Below are 5,779 nucleotides of genomic sequence, written 5' to 3'. Positions count from 1 at the left end.
ATTAGAATCAAGGGGAACCACGATGTCTGTCTTTGCCTCTGCTTGCTTCCCTCCTCCATGCGGATGCTGGGAGAACAAGATTAAATTCCTTGTCAGCTTGGGCTCTAAATTCTCATTTGTTTATTAAGAAATGATTCTGTTTTCTCCAAGGAGCCATCTATCCTGCTCTTCTGGGCGCTGTCCATTACTAAAGAAATGAAAGGGGACAAAGGTCCGTTTTTTGGTCATGGGTTTTTTGCTTGTTTTTGGTATTTTTGTTTGTTTGTTTTTTTGAGGGGGTTGTGTGTGTGTGTGTGTGTGTGTGTCTTTCAGATGTCTGTATCACCAGAGAGAATGTTTTCTGAAGCCTGTCCAGGAAATTTGGTTCTAAGAACAGCCCGCTAATTTGAGCATCTTCAGGGATAACTCGTGCGATGAGGCTGGCATGCTGTCCACAGACAGTGGCACCATGGCAGTGGGAAGTGCGGCCTGCACTCATCTGCCAGGGCTGCCATGACAAAGGACCACAGGCTGGGCTGCTTACCCAACAGAAATGTATTTTCTCACAGTTCTGGAGGCTAGAAGTCCAAGATCAAGGCGTCCACTTATTGATTTGTTCTGAGTCTCTCTCCTGGGCTTGCAGATGGCCAAGCTTCTCTGTCCGTCCTCACATGGTCTTCCCACTGCACACTAACATGTGTCCCAATTTCCTCTTTTAAGGACACCAGTTGTATTGGATGAGGATTCCCTCAGTAAACTATTTAACCTGTATTAGCTCAATAAAGACCGTGTCTCCAAATACTGTCCCATTCTGAGGTCTCAGGGGTTAGGAATGAACCTGGAGAGAGGCACAATTCAGCTCATAGCTGTGCCCCTATAGTGGACTCACTAGGAACTCAAATCTCAGGCTGGACCTTGCCCTGGGTAAGTGACCTTGGGGAAGGGGAAGGGTATCAGTTGGGGTTTTTTGTTGTCGGCAACAGAAAACCATCCAGGCTCACTGGAGCAATGAGAGAATAGAATGAGATGATCTGGAGAGACAGTGATGCCATGGAAGCCTGGAGGACAGGCAGTAACCCTGGCACCTTGGAGAGGGGAGGTAGACGCCGCAGGAACTGCCCTTTGGTGGAAACACAGTCAGTGCTCGGTGGCTGAAGTGAGTGAACTCAAGAGTCCCAGAGGACAGCTGTCCTGCCGGGTTCCCTGCAGTGCTGGGGCAGGAGGAGGAGGAGGGGTCCAGACCCTTGGCCTCAGTGATGCGAGTCAGGGTACAGGGTTCACATCCTCCCAGGACCACCCAGAGTCCAGGGGGGTGAGCCCTCGAGAGAAAATCAGCAGCTGTCAAAAGAGGAAATGAATGTTGGGAGGCTGAAACAATGACAGATATCTATCGCATAACATTTCCTTGCTTGAAAAAGAGGGGCTGCATTGGACGACCTCTATGCTCCGTCTTCATTAAACATTTACTAAAGCTCTTCTGTCACTGCTTTCTTGAGTTCTGTGCCTTTCTTTGTCTGGGGGTGTTGAGATGCTTTGCTCAGGGATGTTTTATTGCCTGCGGTGTCTCCCTTGGCCTTTGGTGTTCCCTGGAGTTCTCCTCAGTGAGGCGAGGAACTCTGTTTGCTCAGGAAGGTCACCAGGCTTAGAGCGCTATAAAAAACCAGGGAACAGCTTCCTGGTATAGATCAGTTTATTAATGTCTTCTTTGTGATCTGTACCGGTTGTAAATATTATATTCATTATAAATCATAATTCCACCTGCCATTCCTTCTCTGGTTCTCAGTCACCTTGTCTATAAAACAAGAGGGTTGAATTAAATGATTATTAAGGTCTCTTTCCACACCGGCCCTATTGCATTCCATGAAAATTAAACTCCTCTGGGTAGACAGTCTATGGGACGTGACTGTGAGGCATCCCCCAAGAACTTGGAAATGGGAAATACAATTTCCCTTTGAGAGAAAAATTATAAAACCAGCCAGCACCAGATCAAAGGAGATCTATTTAAAGTCTCCTTATATGGACAGGATGAATTTCAGACCAGAGCAGCCTGGACTGACAGCAGGAACATCCTGAGGGACAGAAGGGCCTGTCAGAATGGATGCAGCGTCACAGACACGGAGAGAAATGAGACCGAGGAGGATCATCAGGATGATTCAAGCTCTGACTGAGACAGGGCTGGGGTGATGGGTGTCCACACATTAGTAGGCTCTGGGCCTCTCCTGGCTGCATCTCTGTTATGGAGAAGATGAGGGGCATCCAGCTATCATGACTGGGTGCCCTAAAGCGGGGATGAGAGTCAACATCTTTAACAATCCATACAGCACAGGCATCACCCAAACAGCAAGATCTTCAGCTACAGCTGGAGCAGGGACCTAGGGTCCCCATTCTATCTGCATTTACCTTCTAGTGGCTGGGAGCTCTGTGAGGTCCCTGATATGAGAAGGGCAGTGAGTAGGAGCAGACAGGAGGCTCCAGGAAGAGTCTCCTTACCAATTAGCTCAGGATTTTAATATGTTGATAACTTAACATGTTTGAGCTATTCGGTTCAACTCCTTTGTCTAAATCTAACTCACCAGGAAATCCCTGGATTGGAATGCAGTTTCCCATATGCTTTGATCTACAGGGAACGAACAGGCATGACTGGCTTACATAATTGTGAGGTGACTATATTTTTCAAGGTAAACAGAGTTTCTGCTTTATCAGTCTCTTAGGAGCCTGGTTACATTGATCAATGTGAATTCACCCCTATGAGAGAAATCCACTCTTGGCTTGCTGACAAAGTCAATTGCCTCAATTACAAAAAAAAAAAAAACAAAAAGATTCCCGAACTTGCCCCATAGAAGCAAGCCAGCCAAGCTTAGAAGCAGCCAGCCAAGCCCTTTTTCAAACTTAGAATCAGTGATCCAATGGTCCTTTCAGTATTTTTCCACAGGATCTCTGGCTGAATTTCCACAGCATGTGAAAATTCAACTATAGACAAGACAGCATGATGCAGCGATTTTCTTTTTTTCTTCTCTCTCTCTTTTATTTTTTTGCACATTTTATTTTAGTAGCACAACTCTTATTTTCAAATGATCTTACGAAGGACCCCCAAGCTGCAGATATTCATGTATTCACATCAGGCATCTCTACTTGGGTGTCTGACAGGCACTTAAAATATAAGATGTCCAAAGAGCATTCTGGATGCCCTGCCCCCGCTGCACCTGCTCCTCCCCAATGTGCCCTCATCTCTCAGGCCTAACACCTAAAATCATTCTATTCTCAGGTCATTTCTTAGCCTCAAACTCCTGCTTCCAGCTACAAAACATATGTAGAATCCCATCCCTTCCAAGCTAGGGCCCACATAGCTGAAACCTTGTTTTCAGCCACCATCCCCTCTTACCTGGATGACTGCAACAAACTTGTAATAGGTCTTCCCACTTTTATTACTGCTTCCTATACTTCCCTGGATTGGAATGCAGTTTCCCATATGTTTCTACCTACAGGGAAAGAACAGGCATGGCTGGCTTACATAATTGTCAGATGGAGCAACATTTGCTCCACTTAAAATTGTTTTTAGAAGTCTAGACTTTAGAATCTCTACTTGTTAATGATAACGTAACAATGACTAATTACTACCATTTTAAACGTATTATTTCTCTAGTGAAATAATACGTTTAAAATGTAGATCAGATGGTGATTTTCCCCTGTTCAAAGTGCTCCAACATCTCCCATCACTCTTAGAGTAAACTGCAAACTCCTTACCATGGTCTACCAGGCTCTCTGCCATCTGGTTTCCTGGTACCCCATTGGCTGAACTGCCAGCTGCTCTCTCCTTGACTCTTGTGGCTCCAGACACACTGGACTTATTGTTGGTTCTCAAATGTGCCAAGCTTGTTCTCTGCTTTGCATTTGCTGTTTCCTCTGCTTAGAACCTCTGGTGCCCTTGACTTTGAATGGCTCACTTCCTCACACCAATCAAGACTTTGCCCAAAGTCTCTGCCTTTGCTCAGAGAGGCCTTCCCTTGCCACCTCTTTAAAACAGCCTGCCTCACTCCTACTCTCAAGCTCCTCAGTCAGCCCTCACCCAGCACACACCACATTTCACAGTGGATGTTGTTGTGTGCCGCTCAGATCCCCTGGCAGGACCGAGAAACGCTCGTCGCCTTAGCTGCTGGGAGTGCAGGCACCACCAACTCACACCTGAGACACTTTCCAAGCATTGGAAAGTATCAGAGGTGTGTCATTTCCTCTGTCAGAGGAAGCTGCTCCACCCACACGTACACCCACTTCCTGGAGGCAGCTTGCATCCAAAGGCTGGTCACGTGGGAGTGCAAATGCCCAGTCCTCCAATCTTAATTAGGACGACACTGCTTGTTGTCCCAAGCTGCAAAGCTTGTCAGGAGGAAGACAGAAAGCAGCTTTTCCACCTGTCTGATCTGCGTCTCTCACTCTTCACACTTGTTGCTCCTGAAATCACGCCCCAAAAAACCTCCTGCAAATCTCTTTGTCAGAGTCTACTTCCTGTAGAACCCGACCTGTGGGCCTCTACCCCAAATTATGGGTTTTTATCTTACTTGTTTATTTCCTGTCTCCCCAACTAAGACTTAAGTTCTGTGACAGCAAGGAAAGGTCTGTCTTATTCTCTTGTCTATCCTGGCCCAGATGCCTAGACAGTACCTGGAATACATGGAAGTTCAATAAATATTAAATGAATAAATGAATGCACCCCCCCAATCTATATAATAGATAATGGGGAAACTGTCTTCCTGAAATTGTTTGTGTGTCAGGGGCCCTCCTCCCTCTGTCACTCCTCTACCCACCACTGGAGAAGTACCCAGGGCACCTCAGCAGCACCTTCAGGCAGAGTCGATTTTAGAATCAGGAAAGCAAGATTCATAGCCAGGTTCCATCACTAGCAAGCCCTTCCCAGTATCTCCTGGAGTCAGTATTGGGCCTTGCAGTCTCTTTAGCTTGTTCGACTGCAACAATGAGCCCCACACTCCGCTCCTGGAAAAGAAGCTGGGAGAATGGAAAAACTAATTGAACTGGTTCATTTCCCTGAAGCCAGTGATAAATCTTAGGGGTCTGAAGAAGGCTCTAGGGGATCTAGTGCCCCCAGTGAGATCTGGGGTGGGGAAATTGACCTCAGACTCTGAACCTCGAATCAAGAGTGGTTCATTTTTACTACACAGCCTGGAAGGGAGACGGCTTGGGACCTGCCCTGGGGTAACTCCTGCTGGCCCCTGGGGAGCCACGTTTTATTCCAGTAGACTGTCCAGGAAGCCATGCACCCTGGTGACAGCTCACTTTCGCCTACGCCTTTAGAGTAAGTCTCCTTCTTGATTTCCAGGATTGGAATTCCCTGGAGTGTTCAATGTGCCATCATTACCAGGACTTAAAGAATGTTTCTGGGTCAAGAAGGTGCCAGAGATGGCTTAATGCACATCTTCATTACCTAATTGTTTTCTCCCGGTCTCTTCCCCAACTGCTTCCACGTCTGACGGATTTTTCTCTGCTTTCGTATGTGTTTTTGACAGAGACAGGTGAGCAAAGCTGTCTGTAAGCTTTTGATCTCCTGACTTTTCTTTTGAGCATGATGAGTTGGAGTTAGATAATGCAGGGAGACCTTCCTCCTGAACCCGGGAGGGAAACGTGGCTGGGAATGCCCGCAGATGGGTGATGCCCCTCTGTCTTCAAAGTGTGTTAGACGAGTTCTGCTCTCACCTGCCCCTAGACGAGAGGCAGTCCATTAGATACTTCGCATCTGGGGTAGACTGAACCAGCACCAGCTGTGCGAGTGGCTGCAGCTTGGATTTCA

The 5,779-nt window shown here is 47.0% G+C and overlaps 1 long non-coding RNA gene across 1 annotated transcript; it reads right to left on the bottom strand.

The window, feature by feature from the left end:
• Positions 1-216: 216 nt before the first annotated feature.
• LOC129035789 (uncharacterized) lies at positions 217-4,122 on the bottom strand. Its single transcript, XR_008502330.1, has 3 exons — positions 3,724-4,122; positions 3,362-3,458; positions 217-1,317 (listed from the first exon to the last, which is right to left on the bottom strand). It is a non-coding gene; the product is annotated as an uncharacterized LOC129035789 (long non-coding RNA).
• Between the last annotated feature and the right edge of the window lie 1,657 nt (positions 4,123-5,779).

The sequence above is a fragment of the Pongo pygmaeus genome, chromosome 3, assembly GCF_028885625.2.
Source record: "Pongo pygmaeus isolate AG05252 chromosome 3, NHGRI_mPonPyg2-v2.0_pri, whole genome shotgun sequence".
NCBI classification, from domain to species: Eukaryota; Metazoa; Chordata; class Mammalia; order Primates; family Hominidae; genus Pongo; species Pongo pygmaeus.
This window is presented reverse-complemented; position numbering and strand designations above follow the sequence as displayed.